Source organism: Phyllostomus discolor, chromosome 12 (assembly GCF_004126475.2).
Source record: "Phyllostomus discolor isolate MPI-MPIP mPhyDis1 chromosome 12, mPhyDis1.pri.v3, whole genome shotgun sequence".
NCBI classification, from domain to species: Eukaryota; Metazoa; Chordata; class Mammalia; order Chiroptera; family Phyllostomidae; genus Phyllostomus; species Phyllostomus discolor.
In genome coordinates, this window is record NC_040914.2 from 21,989,130 (window position 1) to 22,003,148 (window position 14,019).

Consider the following 14,019-nt stretch of genomic DNA (forward strand, 5'->3'; position numbering starts at 1 on the left):
TCTGCATGGGATGAACAGTGATGTTTTCTCTCCATGTCCGGGAACTGGGGACAGACTCTACAGACTGGACGTGGGCTGCAGTGGCCTGTGCCCTGCTGGACTCTCCACTGGATCCCACCCTCTTCCAGAATCTCACACCATCTCTGCTCCCAGCTGGGTCACGGCCTCTGTGACTCTGAGACTTTGCATGTGCAGTTCCTCCTGCTGAAATGTCTTTCCCTTCAGATTCTTATATCTCCAAGTGTGAGTGTAATTCTTACTTGGTTTTGAAGAAAATAATACTTACTTGTTTATTTATAGTCCCTTTAGTAGTGTGACTAAACCCCTACTGTGTGCAGTCTTGTAGACACTGGGGATGCAACTGTGAACCCAGCACCAAAATCCATATCATCCAGAAACTGTCTTTCTGGAGACAAGAGGATGGAATTTAAATCAGTGAAGATACTACAACACTGAGCCACAGAAGGGAGATCCTGTGTTTCAAGGGACCAGAGAGGGGTGTGAGGGGGATGTTCATTTTTAGAAGCCACCTCATGACCACCAGGGGACATCAGAGAGAGAGCAGGTGTGAATGATGGAGATGAGGAAGTGGTTAGGACTGGAGATGGGGGCATGTGTGTCAGAGTGAGAGGGTGACAGTGGTGAGGGAGGACAGGTTCTGGCGGCCCAGAGAGAAGAGAAGAGACAAGAAGACACATCATCACTGGGTCTCTGTGGTTGGTGGGAAAGGTGTGAAGATGTGATTGTAGCGGGATAAGCAGAGAACTGGAGGAGGGGATATGGGAACTCAGGGTCCAGAAAACCCTCTTAGAAGTTTGTCTGCAAAGAGGAACAGAGTTGTGGGTCCAAAGAAGGAGGTTCTTTCTCAATTCCTTCTCTGCTTTTTCCCAGAGGTGCCTGGTGAATTCACACCTGTGTTGCTTTCCTGGGACCATTGAAACAAATTATCACACACTTGGGGCCTTTTTTGGTAAAGTTTTATTCTCTTAGTCCTTGGGACCAGAAGTTCATACAGGAAGTAAAGTATCTTCTCCTTCTGCCCTTCTAAGTTCTCAACTGAGACCCCTGCAACAGAGAAGGACTAGGTGCCACACTTTGGGGTCAGATGTTCTGAGCCTTTTGATGAGAAATGAGTTCTGATGTGTGGAAATCCAGTGGTCAGTGGGACTCACACTCTCAGAGACTGGAGGGGAGAGCCCACCTTTGTGATTTGGCAGGGCTGGGGCTCTCAGCCATCCTTGGTTGGTGTCTGAGTCACTGCAGCCTGTCTCCTGGGCACACTGCCTCATCCTGCTCTGTGTGCAGAGAGTCACCTGCTGTGTCTCCCTTGGATGACATGTGTGACTACATTTAGGGACCAACCCTGACAAAAGAGGATCCTCTCCAGGTCAATATCCTCACCTCCATCCCATCTGCAAAGACCCTTTTCCTGATCAGGTAATGTTTGCAGATACCATGTTGACTTTGGGTAGCCAATATTCACCCTCTGCACTGCCCATGTGACCTGCTACCCCCCCATGATAGTCCCCATGTGGCCTCCAGACCTAGTTTGCCTTGTTCTCCCACATCCTGATGTAGTAGATGGTCACCCCATGAAGGACATATGTCTGCGGAACAGGAGCTTGCTATTCTGAAAGAGCCACTATTAAGAGAGTTAAAGGAAAAGTTACAGACTTGGAGAAAAATATCTACAATATAGGCTTCATGAATGACTTGAACCCAGAATATATCCAAGATATTTTTATGAAGCTATAATAAAAAAATAAATCCCATGTAGAAATATGGTCATTAACAACAAGAAACAAAAAGAACCCCACTTACAATTTGGTTAATTATTTGAATAGACATTCCTATAAAGATGTACAAATAGTCAGTAGATACTTGAAAATATGTTCAACATTACCAATATGAGATAAATTTAAATCAAATCACACAAGGATCAGGGAGAAGGAAGTGGGCAGCCTGTGTGGTAGAGCTGGCTGGGTCCTTGGAGAATAAGTTCTTCCACTGTTCACATAGGGTCCCCATAAGGGCCCCATGTGCTAAGCAGGACCCAGCCTAATATACCCGGCTCCCTGTCCTCGCCTGCCCCTCTGGCACTACTGTCCACTCAGAGGAGCAGACACTGCCTGTCCAGAAACAGCTTCTATGTGATGCAGAGGGTCAGTCCCTCAGGTGTGAGACTCAGGAGGGGCTGACAGTAGAATGGGAAAGCATGAAATGTGACATAGTCCTCCAGGTGAGACAGGTGGTGATGGACGAGCGAATGAATACACGGCCCACCAGAGCACCTGCTCTCTCAGGGGTGTGGGGTCAAAGCAGAGACAGTAGCAGGCTTTGTCTTTTTCCCTGAAAGTGACCCTCCCACCCGAGGAGGCAGAGGGGCCCCCGGCCATGCCAGGTCCCGGTGGTCCAGGGCGTGTTGGTGGGAGCACAGGCCAGGGTGTGTAGGAAACAGGTTGCTCAGGGCAGTTAACAGTGAGCTCCCAGGAGAGAATGACCAGAGTGCAAAGGACCAGACCACAGAGGGTGTCACCAACCTCTGAGCCCACAGGTGGTCCTCAGCTTGCTCACCTGCTTGGAGCCCCCCTGCCCAGGGATCCCTGGTGTTGATTCAGAGCAAGATGCTAGCACACTGTGCCTTTGGACTCAGGAGGGCCTGGCTCTTCTGCCTCCAAGCCTCACTTTCCTCATCTGTCACAGGAGGCATCACAGTCCCCAACCTTTGTTGTCTGTGGGAGAACCATAGGTAAAGGCAGGTACTGGCCTTACACTATCCTGAGTGGTCCCTCTGAGTTTGGCCCTCAGTAGACATCCTGTTATGGCCAGCTCAGCTCTGGGCTTCCTCAGAGGAGATCTCCAAAGTGGGGTCAGGGGTGCAGGCTCTGTAGCCAGACGGCCCTGGGCTCCAGCCTGGCTCCTCCATGCTCACTGTGCTGCCTCCCAAAAGGCCTCACTGCCCTGTGTACAGTCGGATGCCCAGGTTCAGGAGGTGCTGTGGGCTGAATTGTTTCACCCCCAAAATACATCTGTTCATGTCATGACCCCCACTACTGCTGAATGTGACTGGTTTTGGAGATGGGGTCTTTTAGGAGGATTAAGGTAGAATGAGGTTACTAGGGTAGACCCTCATCCAATAGGACTGGTGACCTTATAAGGTGAGTTTAGGGCACAGACACGCACAGAGGAGAGACCACAGGGGAAGAACTACCTGCAACCCAAGCAGAGAGGCTTCAGAGGGGACCAGTGCTACCAACACCTTAATGTTGAACTTCCTGTCTCCAGAACTGTGAGAATATAGATTGCTGTGGTTTACGCCCCCTAGTGGCAGCACTGTGTTATGACAGCCCGAGCCAGGGAACACAGGGGGTTGCCAAGAAGATGGAGGTGTTCCTACAGGTAAAATGTGGGGAGCATCCTGGCCCGGCCCACAATGGACGCCGTGCACACGGGGCGGGGCTGTAGGATGGGGCCTCTCTGTGGGTTGGAGGAGGAGAGGGAAGGGAAGGATTTGGTAAGAGGACGAAACTCCTAGAGGAAACCCCACTGTTTCTCGTCCATCAGCTCTGCACCCTATAGGGCTTTCCTCAGGCTGCTCCCTCTGCTGGAGAGGCCCGTCACTGCACCTGAATCCTGGGTACCTGCCTCCCATTGTGGAGCACAGTGTTCTTGAGGGGATGGACTGAGGTGCGGCAGACCCTGCTGGACCTGTAGGGCGGAGCAGGACACAGTCACAGCCTGGGTGGTGAGGGCTGACACAAAGGGAGGGTGGGGTGGGGGAACCTGAAGAAGGAGAGAAGGTGGGTCAGAGGGATGGGGCAGGTGAGCTGGGGGGTGGAAGGGGATCAGGGTTGTATGAGAGGGAAGTCATCCCATTTCATAGAGCAGGACCAGAGCCAGAGATGCTGGTGGGGCAGAGAGGGGGTCCCGTTGTAGCCCACCTGCCTCAGTCAGTCCTACAGCCTGTCTGTTCCAGCATCCAAGGAAATCCACCTCTTCCCCTCCCCTCCCCCCATTCTCTCCTCCACATCTACTCTGCCCCTCCCCCTCACCTGCTATTCCTTCTGCTCCACCTGCCCTTCTCCTGCTTTCTGTTCCCACTTTCTCTTCTCCTCCTGCTTGTCTACCACCCTCACTCCTTTCAGGTGGTTCCACTTCATTTCCCACCTGTCCTGGCTTCAGGTTTCAGTCTTTCCAAAGGTGGAGATTGTCCCACCTTCCCTGTCCACGTCCCACTGTTTGGTCTCAGGGTGGACAAAACTGTAGTTCCCTCACAGGCCAGTGGTGGGAGGGTGATGAGGCAGGAGGGACTGGTGGACCACAGGCTCAAGGATTAGGGGTGTGGTGACATCCGATGGCAGGGGGTGGCTTCTGAGAATGAAAATGTGAGTGGAATGGTAGAGAAGAACCTGGAGTCATGAGCCTCCCTGACTTTTCTTCCTGCTGGGATGTTGGATCAGGTTGGCTTGACCATGAGACCTGAATCTTCCCAGGCAAAGCTGCCCATGTGAGGACCCAGGGGGTGAGACCTGTTGTGTGTGTGTGTGTGTGTTCTTTAGAAGTGTTGCATGTTTGTGGCATGTCTGTCTGTATATTAATGCATGTATATGTGTGCCTGTGACCTCTAGGTGTACATGTGTTTGTGTGCCTCTGATGTCTGTCTGTGTGTATATATGTGAGTCCCTGATCTCTCCATGTGTATGTGTGTATATGTGTGTCTGTGGTCTGTGTGTACTTTGAGCACATATCTGAGTGGTGGGTGTGACTGTGAGGCACCTGTGGTGAGTGTGCATGTGTGCACACTGAGAGCTCATCTTCTCAAAAATGACATCCACAAACAACACCATGCAGAATGTAATCCATCCCATATTTTCTATATAACTTTCCTGCTTTGTTTTCCTGCAAACTCCTCAACACCAATTTATGTAACATATAAATCTACATTCTCCACTTCCTGTGGCTGTTTGACTCTAGCGCTCAGGGCAGCCCAGGTAAGGAACTGCAGGAAGTGTCTGGGCAGAAGTGGGGCTGGGAGTCTGGGGTGGTTGAGACCACCTGGGCAGAGACCAGAAGGCTGAAGACAGAAATGTGAGAAACCCAGAAAAAGGGATAGCCAGTCTTGGACTGTAAGAGTTTAATCAGCTCGGATGGGGAAACACAGAAAGCATGCATGAAGGTATTCAGCTGGCTGGAGGGACAGATGAAAAGCTAAAAGGAAACCTGATTTCTCCTGAGGTCTTGGAACAGCTATCAAGTGTCATAAGGACCCCACTTTGAGTGGTGAATGCTCTCCTCCAGTGATGCTCTGAGTCTGGCTTCCTTATTCCCATCTAATAAGTTAGCACAGCATCCAGTACATAGTCGACATGCATACAGGGAAAAAGGTCACGTCTGAGGAGAGCAGCACTCCGGAGGTCCCAATACCCATGACCAGTATTACCTAGGAGGTCACCAGACCCTCACCCAGCCCCTCCCACTCTGCCCTGGGCCTGATAGATGGTTGGCCTCCAGGGGGCGATCAATCCACAAGGAGACCCTGAATTCCCGGGAGACAGACTGGGATGCTGCCGCTGTCCACGGTGCTGAAACTGTGTCCTAAGGCGAAACCTGCTTCCCAACTCTGCAGAAGGGCCTGACCCCACAGACTTAAGTCCCAGTTTGGGATCAGGAGGGGAAAATTGTGAATTTGGACAGAACCGGGGAAGGGGAGCCAATAGTCAGGTGTCGTTGGGCTGGGCTCCTCTCTCTGCTCCATCTTCCCCCTCTCCTGTTCACTCTCAGGCTTTGTCCTGAGGATAATGTCTCTGCCCCACCTGGCTGAGCCGCAGGCAGGAGGATGCGCTTGCTAAATCCCTGTGTGTCTCGCCCTCTGGATGACTTCTAAGTAGCTCTCTTCATGCCAGCTGCACCAAAGCAAACAAAACCAACACAAGAGGTCTAAAAGTGAGAGGCTAGCCCTCCAGCTGACAAAAGAGAAAAGTGAGGGTCAGGGTCAGGGATACTGGACACTATGCTGGATGGAGCCTTTCTCCTGTTCTGCCCACTCACCCTGTACTTCTGGGCAGGAGGGGATACTCTCAGGCCTGATGGGAAAAGTAGGCACTTCCTGGCTCCCACTGGCCCCTCTTGCTGGACTCGCTGCTACTGTCAGAGGGACCTGGAGAGGGAGGCACCTACCTGGTTGCCTCCTGATTCTCAGTCAGCATTTGGGAAACAGTGGGTTGAGCGTGAGTCCTCTGTTGGGTGAGGGCACTGAGGGGCCCTGCCTCTGCATTGTCTTTCATGTCCTGGTCTCCTAAACCAGTTTACCTTCTTCTTATCTCCAGAATTTTCTGATGGCCTCTTGCACCAGTCACAAGGTGTATGGCTGTGAGTGGAGGGGAGGAGAAAGGAACAAGGGTCAATTCCATCCTCTCTGGGTTGGAGGTCTACTTATTAATTATTAATGTTTCAACAATGGGTTGATGTGCATCAGCCTGCCTGACACTCTCATGAACAGAAGTCTGACTCAGCTGTTCCTTCTGGGTGCTGGGCAGTGGGGTTTAGGGATTGGGCATTGTCTTACATTATACTTGTCCTTAGGGGTCACTTTATGAATGTATGGTGCAGCTTCTTCCTTTTGATGGTTTTGGTGCTGTAGGAAAATTATTTACTGTCTTTGTTTAAATTGATTTAAGTTTAAGTATTCATTATCTTGCCCTGGCCAGCATGGCTCAGTTGGATGAGGCATCATCCGGTAGACTGAAAGACTGTGGGTTTTATTTCTGATCAGAGCACATGCCCAGGTGGCAAATTCCATCCCTGCTTGGGATGGGAAGGGCTATCTATCTATCTATCTATCTATTTATCTATCTACCTCTCTACATCTACCTCTATGTCTATCTCTATTCTAACTCTCTTCACAAAGCAATAAAAAAGGCCTCAGGTAAGGATAGAAATAATGAACAAATGTCAGGGTTTTCAGAAGGAAGAATATGGAATCCTGCTTTCCTCGAACATCTCAATGAAGACATGTAAGTTTGAAGAGTAAGAAGGTGTTACTCAAAGGATGGTGTGATGAAGGGCATTCCTTGAGAAGGAATGTGGATACTGAAAGACAGGGAAGAACATATCAGAATAACAGTCTCCAAGGACTTACTTGAGTGATTGACAGCTTAGGATATGGTGACAGGGATATGGACCAGGTGAGATTAAGTATCAGTTTGAACAGAGGGGAGAACACTGTAACCAGGGGGCTGCTTGCATTTGCCAATAAAATGTTGTGAAACAGTGACATTAACTTATTTCCAGATTGTCTATATTGGTGTTTGTCCTTCAAACAGAATTGCATCCTTGCAACAGAGACCATACAGCTTGCAAAGCCTGAAAAATTTCATTCTGTCTTCCTGCAACATTTTTCTCCTGACTCCTGACCTAGAACAAGTTGAAGCCTTGTAAAATGCTCCTCTGGGCTGAGGACATGGAGCAGTATTTTGACTCTGGTCATCTCTGAGTTTTAGGAAATTCTATCAATGTCAATACATGGTCTGCCCTCAGCAGGACTAGTGGCAGGCAGGCAGGATGGAAAGGGAAGATTCAGGAGTGGAGAGAGATGATGGGAAGAAACCCAAAGCAGGGATTTGAGTAGAGAACAAGGCTGACATGTTGCAGATGTGGTGTCTGGGACAGGACTGACACCCAGCCTCTGAGTGAAATGTCACTCACTCTCACAGTGCACCAGGACCTCTGCTTGGTGTTCTGCATATGGACTTTTATTCAGTCCTCAAGGAACTCTGTGAGGTGCAGCTTCTTACACCTGATCACAAAGCAGGAAATGGAGACACAGGTGGGTAAGGTGGCTCACAGGCTGTCATATTCATAATTAATGGAAGAGCATGAACTCATTCCCAGGTCCTTCTGATTGCAGTGCCTAAGACACTTTGAACACAGCAGGAAATGCATGTACAGTGGTTTATGTACTCCTTGCCTGTGGGGATGTTAAGTCCCCAAGAATGAGCCTTCCCACCTGGACACACTGGCTTCCTACTAGGTCCTTATCTCTGTGTGTGTTATGTGGGTTCTTTTCTGAGGAGGATTCATTTCTGAAAGCTGATGGAGGCATAATACACCTCTGGCTCTGTTCCCAAGGTCGGGCTGTCCCCTGCAGAGCATGTAGGGTCAGCAGGGCTGTCTGACATAGGCTTTGTCTGGCGACCCTGTGGGGAGAGCAAAGAACAGGGTAAGAGCAAGGAGTTGGTGGGGTTGGGTGGGGTTCCCTGAAATTAACTGTGGCAGGACCTTTGTTTATTCTTCCATTCTTTTATTAAATACCTGTTTTTAACCTTTACTTGGGCATAATGTTTATTGATGTGTGTGTGTGTGTGTGTGTGTGTGTGTGTGTGTGTGTGAGAGAGAGAGAGAGAGAGAGAGAGAGAGAGAGAGAGAGAGAAACATTGATGTGAGAGAGAACAATAATGGGTTGCCTCCCATACACACTCTGACTGAGGATCAGGCCCTCAATCTTTTCATGTATGGGACAATATTGCAATCAACAAAGACACCCCACCAGGGCTATGAAATATTTCCCAAGATCCCATGTCTTCAGTTATCCAACAAACAAGCCTCTTATAGGTTGCTTTCCAATTCTACTCAACACTCACACACACTGTGTGGAAAATAGAATTATTTTTGCAAACACAGAAACTAAGTCTCAAAGAAGGTGGGTGCCTCTCAAGGCCACATGTCTATGGTTTATGAACACAACCCCTGGGCTCTTGGGGGTCGCCCACGTGCCAGGCACTGGATGCAGTAGAAGGGGTTTATGAAAATCGACTTCCCTTTCTGTGTGTCCCTCCTTTGCTGTTACACCGAGCAATTCTCTGGTATCAGCTGAGTGGCCTACAACAGGGCTGAACTCTGACACTGCCTACTTGCAGTATTGTCCAATCCCACACATCAGGGGCTCGCCTCAAAGTTGCACTCCCTTCTGGCCCCCAGGACCCAACCCCATACCCTTCCAGGCACTCATTTTTCTTCAGTGGTCTCCTTTCTGGGTCCACCATGTCTCTCTGACCCTAAACACTGGGGTGAGGGAGGGTCTCAGAGCTCTGTCTGCAGACCCCTTCTCCTCTCAGTGGTGTCATCCACTATCAGACCTTGAGGAGAGGATCCCCAAATTTTTGTACTTCCCACCTTCCATCTCCTGAACTCTGGACTCTGACCATCTATTTGTCATCTTCATATAAATATTTCAGAAGCACCTTAAACTGATGGTAACTGAAGCAAGGTCTCCTCTCTCACACTGTACTCCTCCTGAGAGTTGGCCAATTTGGGAAATGGTAATTCAGTTCTTTCAGTTGCTCAGGGCGACCACACAAAAGTCTTCCTTGGTGACTGTGGAAATTTATGGACATCTATGACTGTATATGGACCACTATGGCATCACTGAACATCTATGATGTCCATGGAGTCACCTTTGACACCAGTGGCACCTATGAGGTAGAGTCCATGGGCTCTCTCTGCTCCCAGCCCAAGTGCACCCCACATTCCATTGACAAATCTGATTGACTCCACCTTCAAAATGTATCCAGAACCCAACCATTTCACACCAAATTCACTGCTGTTCCCCTCACAGTCTGTCATATGGACTGACCTGTGCCCCCACATTCATGGGTTGAAGCTCTAACTCCCAATGTGACTGTACTTGGCATTCGGGCCTTTGGAGAAGGATGCAATTTTAAAAGGGGTCATTAGGGCAGGACCGAAAATGACTTAAATCTTCATAAGAAGAAGAAGAAGCAGCAGAAATGCATGGACACACAGAAAGGGCCATGAGAGGACCCAGCAATAAGGTGACCATCAGCAAGTCAAGGAGAGTGTTTTCAGGAGCAACATTTTATGTCAGTAATGTAATGACTTGTAAAAATACAGATTTTACACAAGCTTCCAGAACAGTTGACAAGGGGGAGGTATTTGCTGAAGGAAAAGATCAGTGCTCGGGTTCTGTGAATCATGGGTCCAAAGACCTCACCGCAGTGCCCACATTAGTCAGAGTTCAATGTGTAACTGAGAGCCAGAGTGAGGAGGGCAAGGAGGAACCGGGTGAGTGATGCAGGAGTGAGACAGAGCGTGGAGAGGAAGCGGGTGATGCTGAGATGCAAGTGAGCAGGCGAGTGTGGGGGGCAGGAAGCATTGAAGGTGATGCTGGTTTTCCAGCCTCAAATGCCAGACTAAGTGGCGTGGGCCTTGGTAGCTCAGTGCATTTCGGACTTGGGTGCGATGGGGCGGTGCTGTCTCATGGAAGCAATGCTATCATACATGTGGGGAGGAGAGGTGGAGAGATGGCAGGCAGGGCATAGCGGGGCATCAGCAGGATAAGGACTAAGAGGGGAGCTCAGCTTGAAGGGAATGGCTGTGCTAAGCTGTGTTCAGAAGAAGCACGGACAAGCTTTGCAGAGTCTTGGTGCAGGAAGAGCTGGTGGAGGACTGGGAGGGACAGAGACAGTTCTCTGATTGGGTGTCAGGGACAAGAAGACCAGCAGTGAGGTGCAGATCCAGCAGAAGTGTGTTTGTGGGAGTATTAACCACATCCTTCTTTGTTATGACACCAGGGGTGTTGCTCCCCTAGGGAAACTGTCCCTGCCAGAACTGGCCAATGGCTAGAGATAGGGAAAGAGTTGCCTGCAGATGTGACAGGCACATGGCAAACCAGCCAGTCCAAAGGGCACAGCCCCACCACCCCCTTTATGCAACTCTTCCACCCCAGCCCCTTCCCGTTCTGCCCTAATCCCACCAGGACCAGGAACCAGGCAACAAAATGCAGCCCCCACACCCTAGAGCCCACTGACATTATTCAAACCAGCCAGGCCTAACCCTGTTTTCCCTGCCTCCCCTCCCCTCCCTCAGGGAACCCTCCATCAAGGATATGCCCACATGTCCCCCTCTCCCCTTCTGTCTGCATCTGACTGGCCCTGGAGCTGCCCCGTCGGGCCCTGTAGTGTGGCTTTCCCTCTGCCTCTTGGGAAGTGGGAGCAATAAATGGTGGTACTTGTCTCCCAGGTGTGTTGGCCTGATACACTGAATAATAATAAAATCTACATTTTCAAAAAAGTAGGACATTGGAGACCTCATTTTTGTTCATGCCAGCTGGAGCTCGACTGTGGGCTACCCAGGAAAAAAAGTGGGTTGTGCAGGCTGCCCACCAGAAGCCCAGGTCACTCACCGAGGGAGCAGGCACCATGGCAGTGTGGGTGTCGTCCACGCCCCCTGATGGCCTGGCTGCTGTCTTCCTGTGGGTCCTCTTCACTCTGGGGGAGACACCATGGTCTTTGACAGGTGGTCACTCTCTGGGGCTGGAGTGAGTGGCTAGGGCAGGTGCAAGGTGGGGCAGACTGGGAACCTTCATAAAAAGACTTTCTAACCAGGTCCCCCTGAGTTTGGACGTCCAGGGCCACAGCTGGGAACATACTGAACCCTGGCTCAGCAGCAGGATTCTCAACACTGCTGCACCCCAGCTTTCCTCCGGGACCTCCTAAGCCCTCCAACCCCCGTTCTGTACCTCAGGCCCACACCCTATGCAGCTCACAAGAAGTAGGTGGCGCAGAGGCAGCCAGCCAGCAGTGCAGTGACACCAGCTCCCATGACGGCCCCATGAACCACGCCTGCCCTGGTCTCTGGTTCCCCTGCACACGAGAGAGGCTTAGGGTGAGGTCCAATCTGAAAGTGCAGGCTGTGTCCCTTCTCCTGGAGCATGAAGACAGGGGTGCCCCTCAGCTCCCATGCAGGCTCATCACCAAGGGCCCCCAGAGCTGCAGCATGAGGGGCATGGTCTACACACACACCCCCTAGCCAGTCCCTATGCTCCTGGGAAGCACGCCTCATTGCTTCTGAGACCAGGTCCCTCTCCACCTGAGTGTCTCTGAGGCAGATGGGCCCTGGCTGCACAGAATCTTACATCTCAGGGTCATGTGGGTATTCCTGCAGAGACATGCAGAGAGCTGTGGGGTGCTGAGAGACGTGCCTCTCCTTCCTTCCAGGGAAGCATTCTGAATCTTCTCTCCTCGTCCCCTCTGGCCCTGTCACTCAGAGTGGAAGGTGGCCTTTGTGCCTCCAGAAAGGGGCACAATCAGGGAGGTTCTCAGACTTTCTGGGGAGCCCAAAACTACTCTCTTACTTCCATCTGACCAGCCTCCCAGGATCCCCACACCCATGGTCAGGGTGGTGTCTCTTTCTAGCACCTGTCTGATGGGACCAAACAAAGTCCCTGTCAAGTGGGAGTGAGGACCAGATGCTGTCACCAATGGGAACAGGGCTGGGGGAGTGCTGGGCTCCAGAGACAGGCCTAGTTGAGGGCCGAGGGGCCTGCAGTCACAAAATACCCCAAAAAGATTATTCTGAGCACTGAAAAGTCTCTGTGTCATGCTGTAAAGGTAGACACAGCCCATCACACAAAGTCCAAACCACCAGCACATCCAGCACCACAAGTGGACCCAAAGTAGATGGTGGGTTGTGGGTGATGGTGCCAAGTCACTGCAGGTTCATCGATTGTACACATGTCCCCTCGGGTGGTGGATGGGCTTGTAAGAAAGGGAGCAGCAGGTGCAGGGACAATCCTTCTACCTCTGCTCAGTCTTGCTGTCGACCTGCAGCTGCTCTAAACACTGCATCTCCTGGAAAATGTCCCCAGCGTGGGTGACTGAAGGAACAACTTCCTTTAGGATGGGCAGGGAAGAGATTGTGGGTCACCCTTGGGAGACAGCAGGAAAGGACTTTGGGGAAGAGCCTGAACGAGGTTCTTCGATCTAACTGGGTCCCGTCCCTCTGTCGGACTCTGGGAGACTTGCTCTGAGTCAGCTGGACATAGACCCCTCTTTCCTCAATGCTAAATGGACAGGAGGCTCCTTCCCACTTGGGCCGTCTCCCAGGCAGACACTCATGGCTGGGTTCTGGGGGGCACCTGGGACAGGAAGAAAGGGGTTCCCTCTTTATTGGGTGGGACAGGATGAGACATGTGTAGACATTACCCCATCCTCGGAGAGCACAGAAATGCAGGGCTGTGCCCTCTGGGTCCCCTGTTCAGTCAGGCCTCCAGGACAAAGGCACCTGCACAGCAGCCTGCCTCTCCTGCTCCCACACCCTCAGGGACCCTACTGTCTGACAAAGCACTCACAGGTGACATTGAGCCTGATGGTTCTCTCCACAGTCACTCCCGCTGCAGGAAACCTCACCTGACAGGTGAGGTTGGTCCCATGGTCCTGGGGCCGTGCGGTGAGAGTGAGCAAAGAGGACAGGTGGGTCCTGGGGCCTAGGGAGGTGTGAGCAGTTGATGTCCAGGAGAAGAGGGGGGGTGTGCCCTGCTCACAGGCCCAGGGCACAGAGCAGGTCAGGTTGGTGGGGTGGCCAGACTCCAGGTTCCCTGGGATGAGGATGTCAGGTGTGTGGTTGAGGGCTGGTGAGAAGAAGTGGGGACAGAAGATCAGGAGTGGGGGTCCCAGGTGCAGCCCTGAGAGAAGCCTGAGGCCTTGGTCCAGATCCCCCCTCTGAGCCCCAACATGCTGTTCCCCGCTCCCCCTCCCAGTTGGGGCCATCACAGCCTTGCCCCAGGGCCACCATGAACTTCTCTGTGGCCTTTCCTGGAGCCAGTTCCTTACCCGTCACATGCACAGTGAGCTTGTTCTCTTTGTAACTGTGTTTCACAAAGTGCCCTCTCTCCACCCTGAAGAAGTATGTTCCTGTGTCTCTTCTCCGTGCATCTCTGATGTCCAGGGAGCAGCTGTAGTTGCTGGGATCCCGAAGGAGGAGGAATCGGCCCTGGGTCTCCCCCTGCACTTTACGATCTCGGTTGTTTGAAGCCACAGGGGCATCTGAGTTAGGATTAGCCCCATCCAGGAACCAGTAGCCATACGCAGGGTAAGCAGTATACCAGTGGAACTTCCAGTGGTGGAATGAGCAGGGCACAGAGACACACAGGCCCTCCTGCACCATCACAGACCCCTGTACTGTTAGGTTGTATCTTCCATCCTGAGCCAGGGACCCTGCGGG

General features: G+C 51.5%; 1 long non-coding RNA gene and 1 pseudogene across 1 annotated transcript; both read right to left on the bottom strand.

Moving 5' to 3' along the window:
* LOC114510609 overlaps positions 1–14,019 on the bottom strand; it is a 66,396-nt pseudogene that overhangs the window by 52,161 nt on the left and 216 nt on the right.
* On the bottom strand, positions 11,271–12,960 carry LOC118497758. The gene is made up of 3 exons (XR_004900293.1): positions 12,887–12,960; positions 11,564–11,660; positions 11,271–11,285 (listed from the first exon to the last, which is right to left on the bottom strand). It is a non-coding gene; the product is annotated as an uncharacterized LOC118497758 (long non-coding RNA).